Source organism: Scyliorhinus canicula, chromosome 16 (genome assembly GCF_902713615.1).
Source record: "Scyliorhinus canicula chromosome 16, sScyCan1.1, whole genome shotgun sequence".
In the NCBI taxonomy this organism is placed as follows: Eukaryota; Metazoa; Chordata; class Chondrichthyes; order Carcharhiniformes; family Scyliorhinidae; genus Scyliorhinus; species Scyliorhinus canicula.
The window spans coordinates 20,373,217-20,389,970 of NC_052161.1; positions in this window are offsets into that span (position 1 = coordinate 20,373,217).

Here is a 16,754-nt window from a genome sequence, read left to right on the forward strand (position 1 = left end):
AATGTTCAATGTTAATAATGGATGGGGTTGGTCAGGCTCATGGGGCAGGGTCCGGTGGTATGATGATGGTTGATAAGAAGGGTGGGGGGGGGGGCGAGAGATCCGCATTTAAGATGGTCACGTGGAACGTAAGGGGGTTAGGAGGTCCGGTCAAGAGGTCAAGGGTTCTTGCGCATCTTAAAAGTCTGAAAGCCGATGTGGCAATGCTGCAGGAGACTCACTTGAGGGTGAAGGACCAGGTGAGACTTAAAAAGGGCTGGGTTAGTCAAGGGCTTGAGGGGTAGCGGTAATGGTCAACAAAAGAGTACGCTTCCAGATGGAGAAGGTGGTGGCAGATCAGGGGGGTAGATATGTGATTGTCACAGGGGCGCTGGAGGGGAGGTTAGTGGCGCTGTTAAGTGTATACGGTCCCAATTGGGATGATGTGGGATTCACAAAGAAGGTGTTCGGGGCCATCCCCGACTTGGACACACACAAACTGATTGTGGGGAGGGGGGGCACTGGAACTTGGTGCAGGAGCCAAGGTTGGACAGGTCACGGCCGCGCTCGCTGGTCCCAGCAGGGGGGGGGGGGGGGGGGGGGGGCGAAGGCGTTGGCTGGGCTAATGGTGGAAATAGGATGGGTGGACCCTTGGAGTGCACCCGAGGGAAGGGGAGTACTCATTTTCCTCAGCAGTCCATAAGGTGTACTTGCGGATCAACTTTTTTGTGGTGGGGAAGGCTTTGCTGGCTGGGGTTGTGGTAGTCACCACTGATGTAGATATTGTATATATAGAGGATGTTGCTATAGGTGCTTTACAGTAAGGCCCCTGTACTACAGGTACGGGGGTAGATTCCTGCCTGCTGGCTCCGCCCAGTAGGCGGAGTATAAATATGTGTTCTCCCCCTACAGCAGCCATTTCATCAGCTGCTGTAGGAGGCCACACATCTCAGTGTAATAAAGCCTCGATTACATCCTACTCTCGTCTTTGCGTAATTGATAGTGCATCAGGGGTTAAGGGATCGGAATACTCAGCAATTGCAGTGTCAGATCATGCTCCGCATTGGGTGGATATGTTACTGGAGAAGGGGGTAGGGCAGAGGCTGGGATGGAAATTAGATGTGGGACTTTTGGGGGACCAAGGGTTCTGTGACAAAATTGAAAAGGTAATTGAGGAATATGTAGATTTCAACTGTACAGGTGAGGTGTCAAAGGCAGTTGTCTGGGAGGCTCTAAAGTCGGTGGTGAGGGATGAGGTGATTCCGTTTAAGGCCAGGGTGGACAAAGAGGAGAGGTTAGAGCGGCAGAGGGTAATAGATAAGATGTTGGAGGTAGATAGAAGTTATGCAGAAGCTGGGGACCCAGCCAAGCTGGAAAAGTGGAAGGAACTACAGGCAAGCTTCGACCGACTGTCTACCAGGAAGGCGGTGCGCCAACTGAGACGAGCAAGGGGTGCAGTTTACAAGCAAGGAGTTAAGGTATGTTAGCAGGTCAGCTCCGGAGGGAGGCAGTGGTAAGGGAAATTGTTCAGGTGAGGGATAGGGCAGGGAAGTTGGTGGTGGCCCCAGAGCGGATTAACAAGGTTTTTGAGGAATTTTATGGGAGGTTGTACACATCAGAGCCACCCGGGGGAGACCGTGAGATGCAGGAATTTCTAGGTGGGTTGGAGTACCCGAGGTTAGGGGAGGGGGACAGGGCTACATTAGAAGGAGCGATAGTGGAGCAGGAGATAAAGGATGCGATTGGGAGGATGCAGTTAGGGAAGGTGGCAGGGCCGGATGGGTTTCCAGTGGAATATTATAAAAAATGCAACGATAAGCTGGCACCCCTGATGGTGGGGATGTTTGAAGATACGATAGGGAAGGGGGTGTTGCCACAAACTTTGGGGCAGGCACGATTTCCCTGTTGCTAAAAAAAGTCGTATAGGCCCATATCACTTCTGAATGTGGATGCAAAAGTATTGGTGAAGGTACTGGCGGGTAGGCTGAAGGAGTGCCTTCCGAAAGTGATAGGTGAGGATCAGACGGGGTTCGTGAGAGAGAGGTAGCTCTTTTCAAACGTTAGAAGAGTACTGAACGTCGTTATAGCACCGGCAGAGGGGAAGGAAACAGGTGGTTGTGGCATTGGACGCCGAGAAGGTGTTTGACCGGGTAGAATGGGGGTACTTGATGGCAGTTCTGGAGCGGTTTGGGATTGGACCAAGATTTGTGAACTGGGTAAAGCTACTATATAAGGAGCCGAAGGCGAGGGTCCGCACAAACAACATCAGCTCAAGATACTTTTCTCTCTACCTTGGGAGTTGCAGGGATGTCCTATGTCCCCTCTGCTGTTTGTACTTGCGATTGAGCCGTTGGCCATCGTATTAAGAAGGTCGGGAGCATGGTAAGGAATAGTGCGGGGGGGGGGGGGGGGGGGGTGGATGTTAGTGCATAGGTTGTCCTTATATGCCGATGACTTGCTGCTGAATGTGTCGGAACCGAGTGTGTCGATAGGGGGAATATTGGAGCTGCTTCGACTGTCTGGGTTTTTCTCGGGGTACAAACTAAATCTAGATAAGAGTGAGTATTTTGTGGTATCTCGGCTGGGAGTGGGGGCAGGGGTGGGGGGGCTGCCATTCCGTAGGGCAGGGACTCACTTTAGGTACCTGGGGGTGCTGGTTGCCCGAGAGTGGGGGAGGCTTTGCAGGTACAACATTTCTAGTTTGGTGGGGAGAGTGAAAGCTGATCTGGCGAGGTGGGATGGTCTCCTTCTGTCACTGGCGGGTCGGGTACAGGCGGTTAAAATGAACGTGTTGCCGCGATTTCTGTTTATTTTTCAATGCCTGCCGATTTTATTGCCAAAGGCATTTTTCAGAGAGATTGAGGGAAGGATTACCTCGTTCATATGGGGAGGGAAGGTGGCCAGAGTGAGAAAGGTGCTGCTACAGAGGGGAAGGCAGGCAGGGGGTTTGGGTCTCCCGAACCAGATGTACTACTACTGGGCGGCGAATGTGGAGAAGGTACGGAGCTGGGTCAGAGGGGTTGATTCCCAGTGGGTCAGAATGGAGCAGAGTTTGTGCAGAGGGTCGGGATTGAAAGCACTAGCAACAGCGCCGCTCCCAATAGCTCTGGGGAAATACTCAGGGAGTCCGGTAATAATAGCTTCATTGAGAATTTAGAAGCAGTTTCGCCAACACTTCGGGTTGGGGGCAGGGTCAAGGGAAATGCTGATTCGGGGGAACCACAGATTTGAGCCAGGGAGGTGGGATAGAAATTTTCAGAAATGGGAGAAGAAGGGGATTAAGACACTAAAAGATTTGTTTCTTAGGGGTCAGTTTGCAGGATTGAAGGAGCTGGAAGCGAAGTATGGGCTGGAGCAGGGAGAAATGCTGAGATACATGCAGGTTCGAGATTTTGCCAGAAAGGAGATACAGAGCTTCCCGGTGGAGCCGGCCTCCACATTGCTGGAGGAGGTGCTGACGACAGTGGGACACGAGAAGGGGGTAGTGTCAGCGGTTTACGGAGCTATTTTGGAAGAGGAGAAGGCACCAGTGGAAGGGATCAAAGCAAAGTGGGAGGAAGAGTTGGGAGAGGATATGGAGGAGGGGTTCTGGTGTGAGGTACTCCGGAGAGTGAATGCCTCCACCTCGTGTGCGAGGTTGGAGCCTATACAGCTGAAGGTGGTATACAGAGCACACCTCACGAGGGCGAGGATGAGCCGATACTTTGAAGGAGTAGAAGATGTGTGTGAACATTGCGGGAGGAGGGGGGGACGCTAATCACGTTCATATGCTTTGGTCCTGTCCAAAGTGATGCACTATCAATTACGATGAGACAAGAGTGTCATCAAAGCTTTATTAAGCAGAGATATGTAGCCTCCTGCAGCTGCTGCCAAAACGGCTGCAGCTCGGTGAGAACACACATTTATACTCCGCCTACTGGGTGGAGCCAGCAGGCAGGGATCTACCCCCGTACCTGTAGTACGGGAGCCTTACCGTATTACATCTCATATGTGATATATACAACAGTGGTGACTACCACATTCACTCCCTGTTAAAAAAGAGTCCAACGGGGGTGGTGGAAAAACTATTTACAAGCATTTTAAGGTGAACATTTTGGGGAAAGTTCACAAATTTAGCTGGTCGGGTGCCTTGATCCTCCGTCGTGAGCGCCGCAGTCCCGTTGGCGATGCAGGCGTCGGCTCGGTCGGCGGTGACTCCGGGAGCGTTAGACCTCATCTTCATCCCCGGCTGGGGCCAAGGGGAGGACGGATCGTCCTGGAGCGGGGGCTATGGTGAGGTGCGCTGGGGGGAGGGAGGGTGGTGCCGGGGCAGAGTGGGGAACCAGCTGGTGCCAGGTCCCTGAGGGAGACTGTGTCTTGGCAGCCGTCGGGGTACGCCACGTAGGCATACTGCGGGTTTGCATGGAGTAGCATTACCCTCCCGACCAACGGGTCCGCCTTTTGGAGCCGCACGTGCTTGCGGAGGAGAACGGGTCCTGGAGCTGCCAACCCCGGAGGTGGACTTCCAGGGGATGACAAGGAAACGTTCAGGGGGGGTTGCATTAGTCGCAGTGCAAAGTAGCGATCGGATGGAGTGAAGGGCGTCGGGGAGGACCTCCTGCCAGTGGGAGACCGGGAGATTTTCGGACCATAGGGCCAGTCCGTCCCATTCTCCCTCTCCACCTGCCCGTTTCCCCGGGGGTTGTAGCTGGTCGTCCTGCTCGAGGCAATGCCCTTGCTGAGCAGGAACTGACACAGCTCATCACTCATAAAGGAGGATCCCCGGTTGCTGTGAATGTAGGCGGGGAAACCGAACAGGGCGAAGATGGTGTTGAGGGCTTTGATGACTGTGGCAGACGTCATATCGGGGCATGGGACGGCGAAGGGGAATCTGGAGTATTCATCGACCACGTTAAGGAAGTACGTGTTTCAGTGGGTGGAGGGAAGGGACCCTTTGAAATCCACGTTGAGGCGTTCAAAGGGGCGGGAAGCCTTCACTAGGTGCGCTCGGTCTGGCCGGTAGAAGTGCAGTTTACACTCCGCGTAGACCTAGCAGTCTCTGGTGATAGCCCTGACCTTCTCGATGGAGTAGGGCAGATTGCGGGCCTTTATGAAGTGAAAGAACCGGGTGACCCCTGGGTGACAGAGAGCGTCGTGTAGGGTCCGGAGTCGGTCCACCTGCGCACTGGCACATGTAATTCGGGATAGGGCGTCGGGGGGCTCGTTGAGTTTACCGGGGTGATACAAAATTTCGTAATTGTCGGTGGAGAGTTCGATCCTCCAACTCAAGATTTTATCATTTTGATCTTGCCCCGCTGTGTGTTATTCAACATGAAGGCAGCCGACCGTTGGTCAGTGAGGAGAGTGAATCTCCTGCCGGCCAGGTAATGCCTCCAATGCCGCACAGCTTCTACGATGGCTTGGGCCTCCTTCTCGACAGAGGAGTGCCGAATTTCGGAGGCATGGAGGGAGCGGGAAAAGAATGCCGGGCAGCAGGGTAGCATGGTGGTTAACATAAATGCTTCACAGCTCCAGGGTCCCAGGTTTGATTCCCGGCTGGGTCACTGTCTGTGTGGAGTCTGCACGTCCTCCCCCTGTGTGCGTGGGTTTCCTCCGGGTGCTCCGGTTTCCTCCCACAGTCCAAAGATGTGCGGGTTAGATGGATTGGCCATGCTAAATTGCCCGTAGTGTCCTAATAAAAGTAAGGTTAACGGGGCGGTTGTTGGGTTATGGGTATAGGGTGGATACGTGGGTTTGAGTAGAGTGATCATGGCTCGGCACAACATTGAGGGCCGAAGGGCCTGTTCTGTGCTGTACTGTTCTATGTTCTATGTAATGCCACGGGTCTGCCTGCCTGGTTGAGGGTGGCGGCCAGAGCGACATCTGATGCATCGCTCTCGACTTGGAAGGGGAGTGTCTCGTCGACCGCGTGCATCGCGGCCTTGACGATGTCGGCCTTGATACGGTTGAAGGCCTAGTGAGCCTCGGCCGTCAGGGGGAAAGCGGTGGAGTGAATGAGTGGGCGATTGTTCACCACTTGAATTTCTTTAATCATTATTATATTTTAATTATTATTTTTTATATGGTACTTTATGTAAATAAGCATATTTCCATTAAAATGTCAGCGAAGGTTTTGTGGGTTGACATTTGTAACGAAAGACAATAACCTCAAAAAAGTTTGAAATACTGTGTTATATGTCATGTCATTAAACTCATTACCACTCACAAACTATTATAACCTTTGCGTGCTGAAGCCACTGCTGCTGGAGGGCTGAAACAGTCCTATGAAGGAATTCACGCTCAGCTAGATACAACACATTTATACAAGGGTGTATACCGCAAAATAATATTCTAACTTTTCATAGTTTCAGTGAAAAAAAACAGCAATGAAGCAAAGTGTTGAATTAACTCTTATGTTTTAACTCTAGAACATTCAGCTCCATCTACCTCCTTGGCTCATTAAAAAATGATTATAAATATCTGTACTTATTAGGCATTTCAATGGTTTTTGAGCTGTTCATTCGTGTGCGCAGACTTTTCTGAAATTAGCAGCTTGTACTTGATACGCATTCCTCAACCAAGTTAATAGTGGGCTCTCAATTTTGTGCCACAAATTGGTGAACGTCAATTGAACACGAATAGAAAAATCATTTGTTTTTTTTCTCAAAAAACATGTACGCATTGTGACCCGCAAAGGCATCAACTCTCAAACTACTTTCCCTCAGGTACATTCGGAATCGTTCTGTTTTGAGGACTGAGCTAATCAAAATTAGACTTCCACCTCAGTTTAAAAACTGTTCTGCAAAGCTGCATGTACAACATTTTCCAACTTGTTACTAAATAGAAGTGTCAATCAATTTATATTCATGTTTTAGGGCATATCAAAAAGCCGGTTCAAACAGGATAAAGTAGAACCTTTAATTATTGTTCTTCCAACTTATTACAATTTGTAGCATGCCCTCAGGCACCAACGTAAGTGGAGCATGCAAAATCCATGGTAGGCCACGCACTATATCAGATCTTGCCATTATTTTAAAAGGACTTGACTGACTATTCAGTCTATTTTTTTCCTCTGAAAAATATCAATACATCACATGCACATGAGAATAAAATAAAATCACAATGAGACAAGGGAGTATTGTAGTAAATTGAATACTTGCATCTTGATCGATAGGTCATGACTTTTTACACATTTTGTCAATCCATGGGCAGGTGCAGGATAGAGACTGCCAACAATGGGAGGGCTGGGCTAAGGAATAAAAGTTGCCAATATTCACCATATTTCAAGTAAATGTTATGTTTATGGAACAGCGTTACCACAGCTGGGTGTGATGATTGTGACCAGCCCTTGGATGAGGAAATAATGTGGGATTTTAAAGTTCTTCTCTCGGGGTGACGCTGGCGCAGTGATATTGTCACTGGACTAATAATCCAGTCATGCAGGTTAATGCTCTGGGGTCGCAGGTTCGAATCCCACCATGGCAGATGGTGAAATTAGAATTCAATAAAGAATCCAATGATGACCATGAAACTAGGGTGCCAGACTGGCTGTGCCAAGGTGCTAGGTTGGCATTTTTCCCACAGCTGGGAATTGGGCCCGGGGGTGCCCAGTCTGGGTGGGGTGAGGTGGCAGGAGGTGCTAAGGACCCCCTTATGGGTGAGTTGGGGGGTTCGGGGTTGCGTCGGGGGGTGGGGGTGGGGGGGGGGGGTCGAGGGTCGAGAGATCGGGACACCGTTTTTAAACGGCTTGTGCATCTCTCCCTGCACTGAGGAATTCCAGCAAGCGGAGCTCCTCAATGCAGGCAAACAGGACTAAGTGCGGCCTCACTCCCTGCTGAGTCCCAATAGATAGCAGGCGTTTCTCAGCGCTGCGAGCGTTGGGAAACACCTGGCTAAGCGCATTCGTCGCAGGACTCTGACCCAATTTGGTTAGATCACATCTGGAATTTCTCTTCACACTGCCGTCTTGATGTGGTGAAGGACCAACTTGACACCCTCTCTCAAACAGCCTTTATAAATCTTAGAAATTCTGCACAGAACACTAATGAGCGTTTCACAATTGTTCTGCTTGTACGTACAAATTAGCTTGGTCAATTAGAATCATTAGAACATACAATATCTTCTAGTGTATACCTCACAGGTTTCTGCCAACACCATCTACAAAAATACACAAGGCGATAATGAACAGACACACTGTTAGATAACATTACAGATTAAGTACTCAGCAGTATGATTCAGTGATTGCAATCAGAATCCAAGTTCTTACACGAAGAAACAATTAAAGAATAAACAAAAAATTATGTATTTTTTTCCTCTCAGGAACAACAACAAATAGAAAGCACCATAGTTTGCGTTATGCTAAAAGGAGAGACAATTTTAGAATGGGTATAGATCAACAAAGAGAGGTTGTTAGGCAAATACATATTTCCTGGTTCTTCAGTAGTTAATTCATAGGGCTTCTAAACAGACATCAGAATGAAAAATGAACAAGAATGTACCAGTAATTGAAGGCTGATCGTATCAAAGACTGATGCGTATTAAAGACTGATGATTTAAAATTGCATATCAGAGATTTTGTGGGTTGGGCACTACCCTTTAATTTCCAGTACCTCCATTCAAATCCAGTCCATAATAGTAGAATGAAAGTCTCCCTTCTTTACTCAATGAAAAGGGATCATATTCCACATTGTTTTCTTGCAAGAAGGCTTGTGCACCATGTGTGTATACTGAAAACACAAGAAAATTTGTAACTGTTCATTCAAATGATCAGAATATTATGGCTGGCCCTTGCCAGGATTTTCATTTTGGAAAGTTAGCCCTTAATATCTGACGTTTATGGTTTGAACACTTCCAAGTTCCTGTGTGGCGCTCCACAAAAGAGCACTGTTCACAAGACTGTCTACCGAGCAACACTAGTCATAATCTTGGGCTGAATTCTCTGCTCCGCGGTTGCGGAAATACAAATTGCATTCCAGCTGAGAATCGCAGGCCATTCAAAAATCGAGGTCTGCTCCCGGCTCCAGTCTCTCGCTGACAGCGATATCAAAGATTGCCACTGGATCCATGCAAAACTGTCATTTGAATGGATTTTAATATCATTAGCGCCTTCAACACAGTCTGCTCCACTCTTCTGCAATGCTTGACCCCCCCTCTTAGGTGAATGTCTTGCAGGTGTGAATTAGTGCAAGTATTGACAAGCGGGGCCTGGGCGCCATGGCAGCAGAGGGCGATTGGGAGGCTAAACAAAAACTGAAAAACCCTCAAAAGTTGTCAGGCTTGCTGAGGGGTGGCTGCCAGGGTCACGAGCGGGGAGCGATGATGCCAGGTCCATGGACTTGGGATGCCCCCCTCAGCATCAGGGGGTGGCCTGGCTCAGATCGCCATTGCTGCAGTCTGTCTTTTAAACGCACCCCTTTGGTGCTTCTTACAGGCTGCTCACACTGCTGAGTGCTGCCTGTATCCTTTGAGTGTTCAGGGAGCCTCTGTTCCTCTGGTAGATACCCAGGCCACCCCTCCAGTCACCTTCAAACCAGAGATGTTTCATCAAAGGGGTGGGCATGGCCAAGCTCAATCAAGAGCTCACCAGATGTTGGCACTCCTTAGAAGCACTGTCCCACTGCAGAGGAATCAGGGCATTAGCAGAGCTCACCCCAACCAGAGGACAGCTGTACTGTGGCCAGTTTAGGAAATAGAATTGCATCGAGCTATTCTTCTGAGGTTAGATTCAAGATGCATTGCCAGGGTAGAGAGCCTTGTTGCCTTTATATATTCTTGTAGCATTGGTGTGAAGGGTTTTTCGATTCACACTGGTGCTGCTGCTATGTCATGAATGCAACTTTGATCTGCAATCGAGCACCAATTTAGAGTGTGAAACACCATAACGGACCTAAGCATACTGGATTTTCACACTAGCTACAAGAAAATAGCGAATCTTTTCAATTTCCCATCACTGACATCTCTAAGTCGAATGGGCTACAAATTTAGGCAACAATATAGCCCGTCCCAAACCTCAGAATAACATTGTTTAAATCATAGATTCATAGAATCCCTACAGTGCAGAAGGAGGCCATTCAGCCCATCGAGTCTGCACTCCACACAAGCTCACTTTCCCACCCTATCCCAATAACCCTTTAACCTATCCTGCACATCCCTGGATACTAAGGGGCAATTTAGCATTGGCCAATCCATCTAACCTGCACATCTTTGAACTGTGGGAGGAAAGCGGAGGAAATCCAGGCAGACTCGGGGAAGAAGTGCAAGCTCCACACAGTCACCCGAGGCTGGACTTGAACCCGGGTCCCTGGCGCTGAGAGGCAGCAGTGCTAACCATTGTGCCACCGTGCCGCCCCCACTTTTAGAATATTTTCAGCAATTTTGATAAGGTTTCTCTGCAAAGCAGTAATGTGTACCTACATGTTGATCTGTGAAGGAGCTGTAAGTATGTTTGGATGCTTTTTATGTAGCCTCAGTCATGTTGTAACAGGTTGGAAGAAACTGTTTGTAGCATGCATTCTTTGCCCATTTATCTTGCGAAGGCAAATACCAGGTTATCGTACCATTGTCATTTCTTTGAGGCTGTGAAACTCACTTTTACAATCTCACTTCAGTTCATGTAGATATTGGATTTCATCTGTTCAAACACCTGGCGGAATTTTCCAGCCCCCTTGGGGGCGGAGCCGACGAGCCATTAAAATCTCTGCTCCCATTGGTGGGACCAGAAGACCCGGCTGGGGTGAGGGGCTGGAAATGTCCTGCCAATGAGGCTATCAGCACCAATCAGGGTGGTCTTCCCTTCTTGACTTGCTCTCGCAACATCTCCAGTGCTACAACCTACAATGGAGCCGCTTAATTGAATCTTTCATGGGATGTGGGCATTGCTGGCAATTGTTACCCAAACCTAAGTGCCCTTGACCCGAGCAGTTTGCCAGACATTTCAGAGGGCAGTTGACAAGTTACTGTGGGTCTGGAGTCACATGTAGGCCAGCCCAGGTAAAATTGCAGATTTCTTTCCCTTAAGTGAAGCAGATGGGTTTTTATGACAATCGTTTCATTGACATTATTGAGGTTAGTTTTTAATTCCAGATTTAATTAATTGAATTTGAATCCCACCGGCTTTTTGATACAGTGACCGAGTGTGTGGATGAAGGAAGTGCAGTTCATGTAGTTCATATGGATTTTAACAAAGCCTTTGACAAGGCACCACATGGGAGACTGATTGAGATGGTTTAAGCACATGGAATTTGAGGAAATTTGTCGAGATGGATCCAAAGCTGCCTTAGTAATAGGACGTAACGGGTGGTGGTCGAAGGCTGTTTGAGTAACTGGAGGCAGGTGCCCAACAGTGTACCACAGGGGTCAGTGCTGGGTCCCTTATTGTTTCTTATATATATATAAACGATATGGATGAGAACGTGGGGGGAATGAGATTGAAGTTTGCAGACTACTGCAAGATTGGGAAGGTAAGGTGGTTAACAGTGAAGAAGAGGGTTATAGGTTACAGGTAGATATAGATGGATTGGTAAAATAGGCAGAGCAGTGCCAGATGGTATTTAATCCTTATACGTGTGAGGTGATGCACTTTGTCGGACTAAACAGGACAAGGGAGCATGTAATGAATGGTAGGACACTTGGAAGCTCAGAAGAAAGATGGATCTTGTGGTACTTGTTCACAATTCCCTGAAGGCAGCAGAGCAGGTGAATAGGGTAGTTAAGAAGGCAAATGGGACACTTACCTTTATCAGTTGTGGTATAGAATATAAGAGCAACAAGACTGTGATGGAGCTGTACAGAATGTTGGAACACTGTGTGCAGTTCTGGTCACCTCATTGTAGGAAGGAGGTGATTGCACTGGAGGGGGTACAGAGGAACCTCACCAGGATGTTGCCTGGATGGAGCAGCTGAGCTATAAGGAGAGACTGGATAGACTTGGATTGTTTTCTTTAGAGCAGAGAAGGCTGAGGGGGATGTGATTGAGGTGTATAAGATTATGAGGGATTTGGACAGGGTCAACAGGAAGTAGCTGTTCCCCTTGGTTGAGGGATCGATCACAAGGGGGCATAGATTTAGGGTGACGGGCAGGAGATTCTGAGAGAATTTTGCGTAAAAAAACTTTCACTCAGAGGGTGGTGAGAATCTGGAATGCACTGCCTGGGAAGGTAATGGAGGCTGGAAATCCCACAATCTTTCAAAAGCTCTTGGATGAGCACTTAAAACACCATCACTTTCAAGGATATGGGATGAGTGCTGGTAAGTGGGATTAGCGCGAGATTAGGGGTTGTTATTGTCAGTGCAGGTTCGATGGCCAAAGGGCCTTTTCTGCAATGCATGACTGTACGACTGTGGTGGGGTTTGAACCCATGTCCCCAGAGCATTACTGTGAGCCTCCAGATTGCTAATTCAGTGAAATTAACACTACGCCATTTTCTCCCGTTTGCCTCTGCGTTGTTGACTGAAAAACCAAAACCTTCTGTAACACATTTTTATACCAGCAGAAAAATCATATTTCCTTTAAGTAGCAGCAGCAGCCCTTTAAGAACTACTGCCATGCAGGAAATCCTCTACTCAATTAACCGAGTTCCCAGCGTCTGTTCCAATTATGGTAAGGCTCTCGTGGTAGTTATTTAGTTAGTCTGATGTTGGTGCAAACTAATGCTTGCAATCCTCACTGTAATCCCATCCTGCTACAGATCATGGGATCAAAATATCTACTCTCACACGTTCTTCAGAATAGTGAGCTTATTGCTGCCATCAAAAAGGGGCACATCATTCCCCACGATCGAAAAGGAAATAGTCTTATATTTTCCATGCTGGCAATAACAGAAACTTCCTTCCACCTCCACTGTGCATGTTTATAAATTAATTTAAGAAACAATCATTGATAAAATAAACGTGAACAGGCCCATGTCTTATTTTTGATGAACATCAGCCATGAACAGCAATGATTTATTTTGCCAGTTATAACAGGAACTGGAAAATAAGATACTGTATATAACAAGAGAGGATGTCCCCGCGTGGGTGCTTTGTTGCAGTGAAAAATGGACACTTGTACATGGGTGAGATCCTGCTCTTTGTCATTCTCACTCTGGCTGGTTCTCCAATTCACAAGGAGCAAGAAACAGCAAGGTTAAAGCAACTTTAGGAAAATTATCAAGAGCTAGAAACCTCAAAAAAATACAGAGGCGGTGACCAGAAAGGATAAGACAAACATTTCCAAAGAGTGCCAGAGGCTTTGTATTCGCAGGTGCGCAATGCAATCTTTCTTATTAAGTCATGAAGTGTATTCGAATCTTTGGCAGATATCGCCACTTGAGTGACCGCAAAGCATTTACTCACTGGAACTTACTTACAGTGACAATTAAAATAATGTGAGTACAGAGGTACATTGACACATTAAAGAATGATTAATTTATCCATGTTGAGGCAACTGGGTAGACATAATCTAATAATCACAGTTCCATAATTACAAGTATGAGATAAGTGTTCAGTACAATAGTAGATTTCTCTCAACACCCACACCTTGCGAAAGATTTTAGATATCGACACACTAGTTAGCCCTGGGATGCTGCTCAGGGGTGTTTTCCTGAGCTGTCAGAAACCCAAAATTACAATGAAAACACTTCATAGATTTGACAGTCCATTAAAGTTGCATAGAGGAGAATGTGAAAGAGCTTATATATAATTAGTGAACAGAACATGGAAAACAAATTCAAGACGGTCAGGTGCAAAGAAATTCTAGAGGTTGATGATCCAAGTTGAGGATAATGAATGTTTAGAAACAATCTTGAGAGAGGCAGGTTATACTTACCATTAGAGTCTGACATGCACAATTTCTGTATATCAGAGTGCTCACTTACTGCTGTGGGTAAGACATCCAATCACAGCCCAGTTACCAAGATTCAAATATAGCCAGTCATTGAGCTCCTTTTTTTATCGTAGTATATGCAAATTATGCCAATGAGTGTGCACAATGGTTAGCACCACGGCTTCACAGCACCAGGGTCCTAGGTTCGATTCCCGGCTTGGGTCACTGTCTGTGTGGAGTCTGCATGTTCTCCCTGTGTCTGTGGGTTTCCTCCGGGTGCTCCGGTTTTCTCCCACAAGTTCTGAAAGACGTGCTGTTAGGTGAATTGGGCATTCTGAATTCTCGTTCCATGTACCCGAACAGGCGCCGGAATGTGGCGACTCGGGGCTTTCCAAGTAACTTCACTGCAGTATTAATGTAAGCCTACTTATGACAATTAGATTATTATTATTATATAGGTTCCCAGTTCTAATGCGAGACATTGCAATTTAGAAAGACTCAACATTGGCAGTCATGATTCTCTCAAGCTATACGTTTTATTCTTGGCAAAAGTCTTCGGAATACTTTCCAACGAGTAGCTAGATGGCAACAGAAGCCCAAAGTAAGGGTGCATGCATGAGAAAAGTGAACTTCACTGAACTGTGTAATATTGTCAGAAAGGTACAACCTGGAAGTGACTTCTTTCAAAAAAAGGTACATCAAGTACAAGTTTCAACGAGAAAAAGGATATGCTGCTGAAAATGTCTAACTGACAAAGCAATAGACTGTACAGGAAGGTAAATAATTGACCCACCCTTCCCAGCTAGCTTGTAAATTTACATTACAAGTCTATAATTCCATTTATTATCCCGGAAAGAATCTTGAAAAGCACTATGCATAAATCTAAAATCAGCAGAATGGTAAAACTGTTGTTTAAAAGATAATTGTGCACTCAGTATTGCATATATTTTGCAACCTGTGCTTCTTTTTATATCTTTTTTTACAAAATGGCATCTGTCACTACCTACCTCTAGTTCCATGTCTTGCACGTAGGAAAGTAACAGTTGAGTGCATTCTGTTTTACTTGACTTCTCAGAGAAGTTACCATTTCCCTATTCTACTCCATCCTCTCCACAGCAAGTTACCGTGTCTGTCATCGCAGTAGAAACACTGGGAGGAGTGTGGGGCGAGATGGGGATGCACAAATCCTCCGGCAAGGGCAAGTAAATATTTGAACTCGTGTAGAAATATCTGACCAGTGCCCTGAATCCATAATTTGCTATTGCTGGATCTTCTACTTGTAGCCACCTGGGGTGGCCACGTCCCGATTTCAAAATGGACACTTGCAGAGAATGAAGGAAAAATTGGACAACGCTAAGAAAGCAAGCAAGTGCAAGGTTTGTCTGTGGATTGGAGTTTGCAGCTCCCAGACAAGACTGATACTACCAGCCATTAGCATACTAATGAGCTATCTCCAGGGATAAAAGAGAAACATTTAAGCAAACGATACCAGAGCAGACTCCCCGGCGCCAGTGGAGACTAAAACAAAGGCAGGCCAACGGTCACCTAGGGCCCACCCAGCGATCAGGCAGCCACCCCTTTATTGGAGAAAATCAATACAGATGATTAGGATATGGTCCAATTAATTGGGGCCAAGTTGCCCGCCCAAAAGAGCACGAAGCCCTTTTGGGGTATAAAGAGGAGCCCCCAAGACAGATCGCTCTTCTTCTTCTTCATCTTGGCCTTGGCTCTCAGCGACGAGAGACCCGCCAAGCACCAGACAAGTAAGTCTAAAGTCAACGCATGCTACGAGATAGGCGCTCCTAGCTACTATTCTATACAAGTTCGATGCCAGTAGCCTCAGAACCGGACAACGGCCATTGTTCCTCTGACTGAGTGGGCACCCAAAGCTAAGTATAGGCTTTTAGTAGTAGTGATAGTTTAGTGAGTAGAGGTAGTGCATGAGTATAATTGACTGTGTGTGTAAATGAATGTGCATCGATTTCAAACTTACTAACTGGTGTATTGAGTCTTTGATCAGTATTCAGTTTTGAACCTTGTGGCGGTATCAAAAGGATACCTGGCGACTCTTGAGCTAGCATAATTAAAACAGAGCAAATTAAGGAGAGAGCATAACGAGCAACATACTAGATTCTGTATTGGCAAGTGAGGGGACATGTTAGCCACAAGGTATAGCTGCTCCAATCTGACATTTCCAACAATTCCTATAGATAAATATGTCAGTGTGTGATAGCATATTGCACCATTATTAACATGATTCACCTGCATAATAGGTCTGCTGAATATTCTTTATTGAGTCACATAAATCCGCTCAGCAAGATGAGTGCAAAACATACATTGAGACCTCACTAAGGATTGGGGTTTTTAATGCCCAAGCCTCATCTGCATGCCTTCTCAAAACTAGCAGAAAGCAGCAATTGAATGACAGGTGAAGCTGAAGTTTGGGTGGTCAGAGGCTAATTCCAGATACCAAAGGATGGAACATCGGGAAGACTTTCTGGGGTCCGGAGCAGGGATGGCTGCTGTTTCTCCTCATGTTACAGAAGGAATAATTTTGTCTACCTTGGATGACCTCTTAACCTTCATGACAGCTGGCGACCAGAGGGAAAACTACAACAACTTTCCTGCTCAGGTCTAGGTTGAAGCAAATCCAGGGTCCCGCTGACGCAATAAGATCCCAATTTTAGTAAATCAATGAGGCTTCTGCCCACTTCCACTGCAGGTACCTCAGCCACCTAACCACAGTAAGCGGCTCAAATGGTGGCTCGAAGGACTGCAGCAGGAACAGGCTGGTAACACGGATCACTCAATTTTAGAATTCCCCCCCTTCCCCACTCTTGCTTACTGGAGTGAGTTAAATTCCCCTTAATGTCTCTGCTCAAAAAACAGATGAAGGAAGGTCAAGTTTGGCAGTTCCACTGAGAGGTTGAATTTGACGGCTGGACCACATGTCAATCATCAAGGCACAGGCCTCCAGCTCTGAGCAGCCACAATA